Raw genomic sequence first — 14,719 nt, 5'->3', positions numbered from 1 at the left:
GGATCATAGGTAAACCAAGAACCTTTCATCAGTCTAAACCAGGGGTTCTCAAACTTTATCATTTAAAGGACTCCCAGTTTACTATGCATCAGGACATGGACCCCTATAACTCTTCAGAGAGTGCAAATGGAACCAAATAGACCCATTACATTTGTACACTCTCAGAGTTACCAACCATTTAGCAGGGGACCCCCTGGGACTCCCTCAATGACCCCTGGAATCACTGGTCTAAACAGTATAATATAGAAAAATAATAATCTGAACATTAAAACTATACACTTTAGGATGCCAGATCTACAAATGAACCTGGCATCTGTCTATATAACATGATATCTATCTATCTATCTATCTATCTATCTATCTATATATATATATATATATATATATACACACCATAGTATATCATAGTATATAATATAATATATAATATAATCTGTCTACATAACATGATATCTAAGTTATAACCTTTGAGTCCCACTGGTGTAGCAGAGTGTGTACAGTGAGTCAACACAACTGTTTGACCAGATTGGAACAGAGCCTTCATTAGCAGCATTGTAACAACCAGAATGGAACAGAGCCTTCATTAGCACCGTTGTAACAATCAGAATGGAACAGAGCCTTCATTAGCACCGTTGTAACAATCAGAATGGAACAGAGCCTTCATTAGCATCGTTGTAACAATCAGAATGGAACAGAGCCTTCATTAGCACCGTTGTAACAATCAGAATGGAACAGAGCCTTCATTAGCATCGTTGTAACAATCAGAATGGAACAGAGCCTTCATTAGCATCGTTGTAACAATCAGAATGGAACAGAGCCTTCATTAGCATCGTTGTAACAACCAGAATGGAACAGAGCCTTCATTAGCATCGTTGTAACAATCAGAATGGAACAGAGCCTTCATTAGCATCGTTGTAACAATCAGAATGGAACAGAGCCTTCATTAGCACCGTTGTAACAACCAGAATGGAACAGAGCCTTCATTAGCACCGTTGTAACAATCAGAATGGAACAGAGCCTTCATTAGCACCGTTGTAACAATCAGAATGGAACAGAGCCTTCATTAGCATCGTTGTAACAATCAGAATGGAACAGAGCCTTCATTAGCACCGTTGTAACAATCAGAATGGAACAGAGCCTTCATTAGCATCGTTGTAACAATCAGAATGGAACAGAGCCTTCATTAGCATCGTTGTAACAACCAGAATGGAACAGAGCCTTCATTAGCATCGTTGTAACAACCAGAATGGAACAGAGCCTTCATTAGTATCGTTGTAACAACCAGAATGGAACAGAGCCTTCATTAGCAGCATTGTAACAACCAGAATGGAACAGAGCCTCCATTAGTATCATTGTAACAACCAGAATGGAACAGAGCCTTCATTAGTATCGTTGTAACAACCAGAATGGAACAGAGCCTTCATTAGCATCGTTGTAACAATCAGAATGGAACAGAGCCTTCATTAGCATCGTTGTAACAATCAGAATGGAACAGAGCCTTCATTAGCATCGTTGTAACAACCAGAATGGAACAGAGCCTTCATTAGCAGCATTGTAACAACCAGAATGGAACAGAGCCTTCATTAGTATCATTGTAACAACCAGAATGGAACAGAGCCTTCATTAGTATCATTGTAACAACCAGAATGGAACAGAGCCTTCATTAGCAGCATTGTAACAACCAGAATGGAACAGAGCCTTCATAATCATTAGCATCATTGTAACAACCAGAATGAAACAGAGCCTTCATTAGTACCGTTGTAACAACCAGAATGGAACAGAGCCTTCATTAGCAGCATTGTAACAACCAGAATGGAACAGAGCCTTCATTAGTATCATTGTAACAACCAGAATGGAACAGAGCCTTCATTAGCAGCATTGTAACAACCAGAATGGAACAGAGCCTTCATAATCATTAGCATCATTGTAACAACCAGAATGAAACAGAGCCTTCATTAGTGTCATTGTAACAACCAGAATGAAACAGAGCCTGTTACTGAACACACACTCTATACTATAGAGTGTTTGTTCAGTAACAGTGTTAAATAGCTCTATATTGTGATAATCATTACTATAGAGTCTATAGTAATGATTACTATCACAATATAGAGCTATTTAACACTGTTACTGAACAAACACTCTATGGTAATGATTACTATCACAATATAGAGATATTTAACACTGTTACTGATCAGCTCAATAATAAACAAGGCAAAAAAGCACCTTATGTCAATGTTGACACCATGTTAACACAGGGTATTTTTTTGCCACACTGAATTGATGACCTGACGTCACAACAAAGAGATTAATATTGAAAATAAGCGGAGGTTCAATAACTCTACACTAGCCTTAACTCGTAGATGTATTTTATCGAGTTTGACATGTTTATATCTACGACGGCCTTAGCCCCACCCCCCAGTGCGTCCTGGTCTTTCACCGGTAAAGGCCGTTCTTCTCCGTACATGTACAAAACAAATATAAAAAGGTACTCTACCGGTTCCCCCACATGTTACCTAGCGGTCCGGAGTCTTAGTTTAATGTATTAGTCCGTATTATTCAATAGATATGGGTTTGAATCCCGTCTGCGGCCGAACGCCATTGTTTCCCCCTCGTTTACTTCCTGTTTATGTTGAGTGTAGTACCGGCTTTCACCAGACGCGCCCCCTCACTACCGCCCATTGAGGAACACAGGGAATTCCCGACAGAGTCCGACACATGACGGGGCTAAAGCACAGACATTTCTATTGAATAATACGGACTAATACATTAAACTAAGACTCAACATGTGTTAAACTAGTTAACACACGTGTGTGTGTGTGTGTGTGTGTGTGTGTGTGTGTGTGTGTGTGTGTGTGTGTGTGTGTGTGTGTGTGTGTGTGTGTGTGTGTGTGTGTGTGTGTGTGTGTGTGTGTGTGTGTTCTAACCTGTAAACTGTTACAAAATTAGTAGGAATCTAAACATTTTCTTCTTTTCTTTTAGAAAATAAACAAAGAAAAAGTTTCTTCTCTTCATGACGCTACTGCCGGAAGTACGAGGGAGGAGCCCAGTGAGAGAGAGAGAGAGAGAGAGAGAGAGAGAGAGAGAGAGAGAGAGAGAGAGAGAGAGAGAGAGAGAGAGAGAGAGAGAGAGAGAGAGAGAGAGAGGAAAAAATATCTTTGATTTTATTTCCCCTTCCTTTTTATTTGATGAATCATGGCGATGTGATGTACTGGTTGGCAGCCATGACAGATCATGTACTATTATCAGGCCACGCCACGGACTGTCTAAGTCCTAACCTACCCCATGTCCTACCTAACCTACCCCCCCCCCCCCCCCCCCCCTCCTCTCTCTTTCTTCTTTTGTACATATTTTTCACTTTTCATACCAGTAACCTGTAAACTGATTGTATGACATTCTATAGTAGTGTGTATATCTGTCTCTTATCATGATTTGTGTGCGTGGGGAACTCATTTGAAACAAGCTCAGTGCTTTAATGAGTCTTCCAGTTTAGTAGACCTTGTATTGCGAATCTGTACTTCCATGTACTGTTGTTCTCATGTCTTACTAAATAAAGTACATCAATCAATCAATCAATCCAACAAATTGTATATAGACGAATCCACAGATGACTGCCTACAGGCAGCGTGTCTGTGGATTGGTCTATAAGCACGCTGTCATTTCATCTACACTTTAACTGTTATGGAATGCAGCTTCTATAGCTGCAGTACTTGGAATACTCTGATAAAAAGTACTACGATAAAGAAATCAGAGTATTTCTTCCAGCATTTGAGGAAAAATGTGTAAAATCACACTTTATTACATAGGCTCATATTTTTGGGTAAATTGATTATTTGAATGTAACGTACCATCTATGGGTAAAACATGATATTAGTTACTGGTTCATACTGAAATGTGCCGTGCTTTAATGACATTTATGCTTTAACTGTATGTTATTTGCCTGGTTGGTTGAATACATGAAGGAGAAAAAAAGCCTGCATTAGCCTTGCAATGAACATGGGAATACACCAGAGGGCGCTACAGATCATTGTAAGTTACCAATGTCTTCATGAAGTGCAGGGGAAGAGGTACTCTGTACTTTAGTTTTTGCTTAAAATACAAAAGTATTGGCATCAAAATATACTTAAAGTACAAACAGTAGAAGTATTCATAATGGAGAGTGGGTGGAGAGAGAGAGGGAGGGAGATAGAGAGTAGAGACAGAGAGAGAAAGAAAGAGAAAGAGAGAGCTTAATTTCCTCTCTCACAAAAGTGTCTCATAAACCTCTGTCTATAGCTACAATATAACCTCTGTGTGTGTGTGTGTGTGTGTGTGTGTGTGTGTGTGTGTGTGTGTGTGTGTGTGTGTGTGTGTGTGTGTGTGTGTGTGTGTGTGTGTGTGTGTGTGTGTGTGTGTGTGTGTGTGTGTGTGTGTGTGTGTGTGTGTGTGTGTGTGTGTGTGTGTGTGTGTGAATGGAGAGCTACAGTGTTTAACATTCTGTGCACAGGTCAGGGTAGCAGAGCAGCATTCATTCATTCATTCATTCATTCATTCAGTTCCTCCTGGCATTCACACAATACCGAGAAACCTATTGTGTGAATGTGTGTGTGTGTGAGAGAGAGAGAGAGAGAGAGAGAGAGAGAGAGAGAGAGAGAGAGAGAGAGAGAGAGAGAGAGAGAGAGAGAGAGAGAGAGAGAGAGAGAGAGAGAGAGAGGTCAGGTTTGGATTGAGAGCAAACATTTCTCACGGTGGAGCGACCATGAGGCAGAAGGACAGAGGACAGACTTGAGGGACTTGTACATCTGCTATTTTCTGAACATTCTTTTTTTTTTAAATCTTGAAAGTGTTGAATAATTTAGAATTCTATTAGTATAGAATTCTAAATTAGTATATTCTATTAGTATTTCTAATAAGGAAAGGGCCCTGGGGCGTAGGCTACTACTACTACTAATAATACTAATATTATTATTATTATTATTATTATAGTATTTCTAATAGGGAAAGGGCCCTAGGCGTAGGCTAGTAGGCTGCTACTAGAGCGTTTTAGCAGGAAACTGAGCAGATGAAATAAACCATGGGAGACAATGAGATGAAAGCAGACCCTAGCCGTACCGGCCCAAACCGGTCTGAGGCGGCCTGTGTTTGTTCTTTCATTAGAAGGGTTTATACCGTGTGTGTGTGTGTGTGTGTGTGTGTGTGTGTGTGTGTGTGTGTGTGTGTGTGTGTGTGTGTGTGTGTGTGTGTGTGTGTGTGTGTGTGTGTGTGCGTGTGCGTGTGTGTGAGTCCCCACAGACCCTGAAGCATTGTGTATTTATTATAAACACACAATAGAGACATAGTTTGTCTACGTGTCGAGCATTAATATTTCACAAGCGTTCATTCATACACATCCCAATCGGATTCATTTTCAAACTCTACTTGAGTAAAGTACAAAAGTATTGGCACCAACATATACTTAAAGTACCAAAAGTCCAAGTACTCATTGTGCAGAATGTCCCATTTCACAAGTTCAAAATATAGCCCACTGTATACAAATATTTTTAAAATAGCAGATGGATCGGTTATTTTAAAATGGCCGAAAAAATAAATAGGGCTGAAGTGGGTAATGTATGTTTTGTGATGTAGAGGGCCTCTATATTCCCTCACTCACTCCAGAGGAACACATTGAATACTGTCTGGCAGACACCTGTTATCTCCGTATTTTAACCTTTTTCATAAATGAATGCTGTACTTCATTCTACGTCATTCTAGTATGTCACACAAAAATAGCAAAAATAGCAGATCTACACACTCAAAACGTGTTGCGATGCGAGGCGTTTTGAGCTTGTAGATCTGCTATTTTTGCTATTTTTGTATTTTATCCTGAAAAGTAACATTTTTATTTAATTTCAAATGCATTTAGTTGTACTTATTTTAACTTAAACTGAAAGCGGGTCATGTTTGCATGTTTGGAATCATAACAGCTGAAATCAATAATATATCACTATTCTGATATTAACCTGTGGGCCGCATTAAGTGAAGGTGGGGGCCGCATGTGGCCCCCGGGCCGCCAGTTGCCCATGGATGATCTAAGCTAAGGGGTCCTTTTGGTCTGTCTGGATGTAGAGTTGTGGTAAAAACAGAAGGTCACCTTTACCCTGCTTCCTGCTTCCTCTGTGAACTGACTGTGCAATGAACCCCCCCCCCTCTCTCTCTCTCCATCTACCCATTGCTCTCTCTCTCTCTCTCATAGATGTTAGGTTTGATGTGTACCCGCTACCAGAGTTTCTTTGAGGAACTTCATTGTTCTCTCTGCGCCCTACTTTAAGTGACCTTTGACCCTGTCATCATCAGCTGACTAGAGTTCCTGTCTGTGTGTTCGTCACTCTGGAGGAAAGATTATGACACAGAATCCTGTGTGAAACGGGACATTCTACTTAAGTAAAAGTATCAATACTGCAGTGTAGAAATGCTCTGTTACAAGTAAAAAGTCTGGCAATCAAACTTTACTTGAGTAAAAGTACAAAAGTATTGGCACCATTTCACAAGTTCAAAATGTATAGAAATATTTTGAAAATAGCAGATCTACAAGCTCACAATGCGTCGCATCGGGACGCATTGTTCAGTGGTGGCTTATCCAACGGGCTTGAGGTGCTGAAGCACAGGGCACCAACCTTTGGGGGGGCACCAAACGGCGTGAAGAAAAAAAAAAGGCTAAAAAACTGCAAATTTAGAGCGTCCTTTCTTCCGCTTAGCATTTGCCTCTAAGATATAGTGGAGTGGAAGTAAAAGTACTGAAAATCGGAAATACTCCAGTAAAGTAAACATTCCTCAAAAGTGTACTTAAGTACGGTACAGGGCCGGCGCGTCCATACAGGCGACCTAGGCGGCCGCCTAGAGCGGCAGTTGGAGAGGCGGCAAAAAAAAGTCGGGGAAAAAAAGAAAACTAAACCTAACCTAACCTAACCTAAACCTAACCCTAAAACCGAAATAAAGTAACCAAAATCACAAAAAAAAGTATTATAATCCGCCCATAACTGCGTATGCAGTGCATGCATGCATGTGCGCTTCGCGTGCGTGCATGCGGGGGCGCATCAAATGAATCTCGCCAAGAACGGCGATCAGCCCTCCACCGGCCCTGGTACGGTACTTGAGTACATTTACTTTAAAAGTTACTTTACACCACTGGTTCAAACTCAAAACTTAAATGTAGATAATCTACAAATCAGATTTGGCCTGTCTGTCTGTCTGTCTGTCTGTCTGTCTGTCTGTCTGTCTGTCTGCCTGCCTGCCTGCCTGCCTGCCTGCCTGCCTGCCTGCCTGTCTGCCTGTCTGCCTGTCTGTCTATGTGCACGTGTACAATAAGTGTCTCTTAAAATGAGACCTTAAAATGACACAGAGATGCGTTCCCAGTTAATACACATGTAGACCAACCTGTGGGATCAGACACTCACACCCTACAGCTGACCCAATTCCCAAGGGGAACGCGCGCACACACACACACACACGCACGCACGCACGCACGCACGCACGCACGCACGCACGCACGCACGCACGCACGCACGCACGCACGCACGCACGCACGCACGCACGCACGCACGCACGCACGCACGCACACACACACACACACACACACACACACACACACACACACACACACACACACACACACACACACACACACACACACACACACACACACACACACACACACACACACACACGTTCATATCTGATATCAGCATGCGTGGCAAAACGTATCTCATTTGCATGTCAGCTGTATACTGACTGTAGCCTCATGCTGCCTGAAGGGAAACACATGGCCTGTAATCTTCAAACTAAATGAATCCACATCGTTGTGATTAAATCAGTGTATATATTGTACAGTGTGTCACAGACATAGCCTCATGTCTTCTGTTTATTTCTCTGAAACGCTGAGTTCACAACATACAGAGTGTCACATCACTGTCATGGAGGACATTCTGTACACAAGATGACACGCGCAGTGGTTGAAAGAGTACTCAAATTGTTTTACTTAAGTAAAAGTATCAATACTGCAATATAGAAATACTGCAATATACTACTGCAATATAGAAATACTGCAATATAAGTTACAAGTAAAAGTCCGGACTTCAAAAGTGTACTTGAGTGAAAGTACAAAGGTATTGGTATGAAAATGTACTTAAAGTTCCAAAAGGAAATGTACTAAACTATTTGAAAATAGCAGATCTACAAGCTCACAACGCGTCGCGCTGCAACGCGTTGTGAGCTTGTAGATCGGCTATTTTCAAATAGCCTATGTATAAAATAGGGCTAAAGTGGTTAATGTATGTTTCATAATAATCATAATTTATATCTGCAAAGTAACTAGTAACTAAAGTTTTCAAATAATTGTAGTGGAGTGAAAGTACAATTTTTGCCTCTGAGATGTAGTGGAGTAGTAGAAGTAAAAGTATTGGAAATTGGAAATACTCAAGTAAAGTACAAATACCTCAAAGTTGTACTTAAGTACAGTACTTAATTAAATGTACTTAGTTACTTTCCACCACTGCCCATGTCTTCTGTTTATTTCTCTGAAACGCTGAGGTCAAAACATACAGGGTGTCACGTCACTTAGTCCAGGGGCCAAGCAATATTTTGGTACCACCTAAGGTGACCGTAAAGTTTTTGTATTTTTGTCTTCCTACATGTCTCTAGTTTATATTTTGGTATGATAACCCTTCCAATCTTGTAACTTAATGGCAGTTATCACTACCTACCGGCTAATGTATCCGGTAGGAGACACAAAGTAGAATCTTTGTGTCTCCTACCGGAAATACAACCGGGCATCAAATTATTGCGACAAAAAACAAAATATATCCATGTATTCAAGGCTTCATGGGGTGTGCAATTGATAGAAAATAAATCACTTTTTGGGTGAACTCCTCCTATAAGTTTCCCAGGGGGATTCTCTACCCATTCAGCTATGACCACCCTAGACCGAAGGAGGGTCAACTTTTACAAGCTTATGGAAAGCAGTCTTTTTGCAAACACAAAAATCTGAGAAGTTATCAAAAATATCAGTGTTGGCCCCTGGACTAACTGTCATGGAGAACATTCTGTACACGAGATGACGTGAAACCCATGCGTCATGGCTTTGAGACGTCAACATCTTGTGGAGAAATACAGAGAAGGCATATTCTGTAGGCCAGCAGGGTATATTTTTTTGCCTGAGTATATTATTATTCTTTTAGTCTTAATGTCTCGCACTAAGCCAAGCATTCACGACACTTCCGGCGCCTGACCGGAAGTGGGAGGGGTTTTTTTTTTGTTACTTTATTTCGGTTTTAGGGTTAAGGTTAGGGTTAGGTTAGGCTTATGTTATTTAATTCAAAAACATTCCCCCCCCTGACATAGGCATTTGCCTACATTGCCTGTGCTTAAACACGGCCCTGAGCGCGAGAGAGAGAGAGAGAGAGAGAGAAAGCGTGTTTTGGTGGGGTTTTTTCTTCCATGGGTTGACCCGCTTAGCCCCGCCCCGCGATAATTGCGTCGTAATCTATAACCCCGTCCGCCCGCCCGGTGGGTCAACCCGCGGGACCTGCGGACCTGCGGGTTACGGGTCGGCCCGTGCATCACTAGTGGTCATGCAATTGTTTTTGAGGCCACACAAGGCCAGACTGAGGGCCATGGCCTTCGTTGCCTCCCTGAAATTCCTGAAATTCCTGCCCTGTTCACGACACATCGCACCACGTACGTGTAGATCAGCTATTTTTGGCACGTGACATCTCTCATATGAAGAAGTATGAATAAGGCAGTATATATTATTTCATTAAAAAGCCATAAAAAACGCAGGGGCGAGGACAGATGACTTTTAGCTTTTTTTTTGTTTTGGGGAGATTATCTGCACTGCAAGACAACGCACAATAATATCATACTTGCAGTGGTGTAAACGCAACTAAGTACATTTACTCAAGTATTGTACTTAAGTAAAATTTTGAGGTATTTTTACTTACGTATTTCTGGTTTTCAGTACTCCACTACTGTACATCTCAAGAGGCAAATATTGTACTTTTACTCCCCTACAATTATTTGAAAGCTTTAGCTACTAGTTTTGTAGATTTTGATTATTAGTATTAACCACTTCAGCCCTATATACATTTCGGCCATTTGAAACAAGCAGATCTACAAGCTCACAATGCGTCTCATCGCGACGCATTGTGAGCTTGTAGGTCTGCTGTTTTCGATTTTTAACGATTTTTATACAATTTACACATTTGAAAACTTAGGAAATGGGACATTCTGCGTAATGAGTAGACTTTTGGTACTTTAAGTACATGTTGATGCCAATACTTTTGTACTTTTACTCAAGTAAAAAGTAAAAAAACAGTATTTCTACATTGCAGTATCTGTACTTTTACTTAAGTAAAAAAAGTACTTTTCCACCACTGTCTGTCTGTCTGTCTGTCTATCTATACATACACGTGTACAGTAAGTGTCTCATATACTGTACTCACACACACACTCAGACCAACCAGACGTGAGGAGTATCAGGTTACACACAGTTATGTTTACCGTCTGCTACTGTCTCACGTGTGGAACACGTGGCCTGTCCTCATATAGCAGACTAGAGTTTCTGTCCTCATAGCAGATATACAAGGCTACTGCTTGTAGAAAATGGCAGATCTACAATGTCATTGCTTGTAGAAAATAGAAGATCTACAAGCTCACAATGCGTCGCAACGCGACGCATTGTGAGCTTGTAGATCTTCTATTTTCACAGAATGTTTATAGTCTAAGAATAGGGACGCACGCACGCACACACACACGGAAACGCACGCACGCACGCACGCACGCACGCACGCACGCACGCACGCACTCACGCACGCACGCACGCACGCACGCACGCACGCACGCACGCACGCACGCACGCACGCACGCACGCACGCACACACACCAGTCTTTTCATTTCCGTACGGATCACAATCTCTCTCATATCTGCTCATAATAATGTTCCTCACATCTCAGGCACCACAGAATGACCCATCAGGCCTGCAGCTGGAAGCATGAATGTGGAAGTATAGAGACCGGGTTAGATCTGTAAAACATAATATCAGCGGTGTGTAAAGTACATTCATAGTCAGTCCCCATGGGGTGACTAGTTGACAGAAAAAAAATCTTTTGGGGGGTGAACTATCCCTTTAAGATTAGATTAAGTTGAATGATTCACTCATTTGATCAGAATTGGAAACTTTATCTCTTTTTTTTGTTGTTTTTACTTTTTATTGATTGATTGAATACTTAATTAGTCATAAAGTAAACATTACGAGGTACAGTCAGACATTAAAGCTAAAAGGATAACCCTAACCCTAACTTGTTTCCATTATGGTCCTGTGTATGTATTCAATTCACCAACGTAGCTTAAAGAAATAACACAATAAAACATGTCATCAACACATACAAAGCACTATCATGTACAAAGGAGAAAAAAGGAAACAACGGCGGCAGTGAGTGACTCCTCCTCCTTCCTACTGTTGAGCTGTGATCTTTGCCGGGGCAGCAAGGTGTCAAAGGTCATCATTTCCTTATGTGACAAACAGTTGCTTCCTCTGTCAATCAATCAGCTGTCTATCCCCTGATCCAATCAAAATGCTTCTGTTTATCCAGCAGGTCAAATCAACACGGTCTCCAAATGGTTCCTTTAATCATGAAAGAACATGATAAGCTAATAGTAGAGTTGATTTTGACAGCACATTTTTTTATTCAGTTTTAGTCATAGTCTTTTGAATCACATTATTACATTTAGTTTTAGTCATATTTTAGTCATCTGAAATGTTTTTGTTTTTGTCTAGTTTTAGTCAACTAAATATAAGATTACAGTCGACTAAATCTACAGGTGATTTAGTCGACTAAAATGTATGTTGGCGGTGCCTTGATGGCGTCGTAATGGCTGATTTTACACTTGGCTGCGTGCTGAAAATAGCCGATCTACAAGCTCACAACGCGTCGCAGCGCGACGCGTTGTGAGCTTGTAGATCTGCTATTTTCAGAGCGCAACACTCGAGCGCAACCAAACATAAAGTGACTTGTCTTTTAGTTCTACTGGATCTCTTGTCCACTAGTCCCTCACTAACATTTTAGTCTAGTTTTTATTTGTTGACGAAATTCTCAATATATTTAGACTATCCCGACCAGAACATGTATTTTCTGTTCATTGAAGAGCTGGAGAGACACTGACAGGGACACTGAACTGTTACTGAACAGTGAACAGTGAACACACACGAACATTGGTTCTCAAATTGGGGTCCGGGGACCCCCAGGGGTCCTTGAGGGAGTTCCAGGGGGTCCCCATCTAAATGATTGATTAGGCACCAAATGGACCCTTATGGGTCCATTTGGTTCCATTTGTACACTCTCAGAGTTACATTGACATGGATTTTACAATATAAATTGCGGTCCAAGTGATAGAAATGCCATTAAATGGGGGTCTGTAGCCTAATGCATGTTAAACTGAGGGTCCTTGAAACTAAAATGGTTGAGAATCACTGCTAGAGCCGTAAAAAATCTTCTCTTATGGGGGGTCCCTGGCATATCTTTTGAAACGGGGGTCCACGGGCTAATAAGTGTCAATTGGGTCCTTGACATGAAAAAGTTTGAGAACCACTGCTCTAGAAGCAGTGATTACTATGGGAATATAGAGCGATTTAACACTTTATTTTAACACATTATATAACACACACCCCCTTTAAATGTGGGCACACTGTTTAAAAAACATCTCATGTGTTTCATTTCCCAGAAGCCTCGGTGTAACCGTGGCGACGCTGGTCATGTGACATTTGATTTGACCACAGTCCAGTTGGGTAGATGGCTTTACAAAAGGTGATTTATCACAGATTACATAAGAGCCACCGGATCACAAACACAACAGGGAAATAAGGGCCCTGGATGGAGTCTACAGCAGATCTACAAGCTCATAGCGTGTCACTTTGTGCCACGCTATGAGCTTGTAGATCTGCTATTTTTGAAAAAGTTTTGAACATTTGTGCAAATCTTTATATACTGTATATAGATTTTTTTTTCAAGCAAAAAGTGTTGTTTTTTTTACTCAAATCTTTGCTTCTGGGGGTCCCTGTTACAAAATATTTTGAGATGGGGGTCCACGACCAAATACATATCATTTTGGGGGTCCTTGACATGAAAAGGTTTAAGAACCACTGCCCTACAGGTCCTCCCACGGACAAAGTCAGAGAGAGAAGGCAGGCCGGGTACTGCGTCAGGCACCCAGAACTAGTGCCAAGCAAACGGACATTATTGGGGCCAACCCAGGGTCCAGCCAGGAGAGGAAAAGAGGTGCACCACCTATACGTAGACACAGGGGGGGGGGGCAAATAGTAGATGGGCGGGCAAATAGTAGATCTAAGAGTCCATTGCGCAACACTGAATAACACAGTTTGTAGATTAGGTACAATCTTTGCTACATGCAGTCTAAGCTGTTCTCTCTACACTGTGGATGAACTGGTTTAGGCTGGTTTTAAAAAAACACTTGTTGATGAATTGAATACACAGGACCACAATAGAAACTGTAGTCCCCAGGACTTTTTTGTGTTATCCTTTTAGCATTAATGTTTACTATGCCTCTGTGCTGTTTACATGTTTGACTAAATCAATCAATCAACTGGTATTTCCCTGTACACAAAATGTCTGTCTGTGTGCTGAAAATATAGCAGATCTACAAACTCGCAAATGCGACGCGCTGCGAGTTTGTAGATCTGCTATATTTTGCACCGAACGTTCGCACTATCCAGAATAGGGAAGCTAGGATTAATGTAGTTATTGTCTCGTCATAGTTTACAATATTTAGCCAGCATCTGCTCTGGGCAACGGAAAACATTGTGGGGGGGGGGGGGGGGGGGGGGGTAATCTAATTTTACACTGAACTCACTCACTGCTCCACTGACATCAACAACAAGATGGAAGATCAGTTTGTGATTCTATTTAGGAGACTATTTTAAACCCTGTGATTTGTTGACCAGGGTTCCTGCTACATGTTCTGATGTCTATTCAATTTGACTGTTGTTGTGTGTTGTTCCAGGGACCCCCCAGAAGCAACGATTTCAGTAAAAAATGTTTGCTTTAAAAGAATATATATATATTCAAAGATTTGCACACATTTTCACAAGTTTTCAAAAATAGTAGATCTACAAGCTTGTAGATCTGCTATTTTTGAATAGCCAAAGTGTAAAATGAATGCTTTTTAGCTCAAATGAAAATGAAAAAGTGACACAGATCCAGGTCTTAATGGGTTAAACAAATTAAAAACTATTAACATTGCTATATAAATACAACATACATGACATGCTGCTGTTTAAAAGCTTCTGGTAGTGTAAATTGTTTAACTAGTGTGAAGGTGAGAGATATCCTGCCATTGGCCGTCCTGCGATCACATGGGTTCACACAATGTCCGCCCACACACACCAAGACCCCCCAACATCCCCCCCAAAATGAGGCCACGGGGCCTTCGTCTCATCATTAGACCCTGCTCCACTAACCAGCCAGCCTAAAGGGCCACTTCACCCATTTTCAACCATGTATACCTTCATATAATTGTTCCTCACAGATGCTCATTATATGAGACGACACCATTTACTCACTCTCTGTCTTATTGGTGGGCTGTGGACAGCTCAGAGACCTGCCTACCAGTGACATCATGGCAATAATAATAAAGGACCTGCATCTGTCACTCTTACAGACCGTATTAAGGGTCCATTTGGTTCCCACCCTCAGA

This window comes from Gymnoscopelus microlampas (assembly GCF_963454915.1).
Source record: "Gymnoscopelus microlampas genome assembly, chromosome: 19".
NCBI classification, from domain to species: domain Eukaryota; kingdom Metazoa; phylum Chordata; class Actinopteri; order Myctophiformes; family Myctophidae; genus Gymnoscopelus; species Gymnoscopelus microlampas.
The sequence above is the reverse complement of the archived record's forward strand: the minus strand, read 5'-3'. Positions refer to the sequence as shown.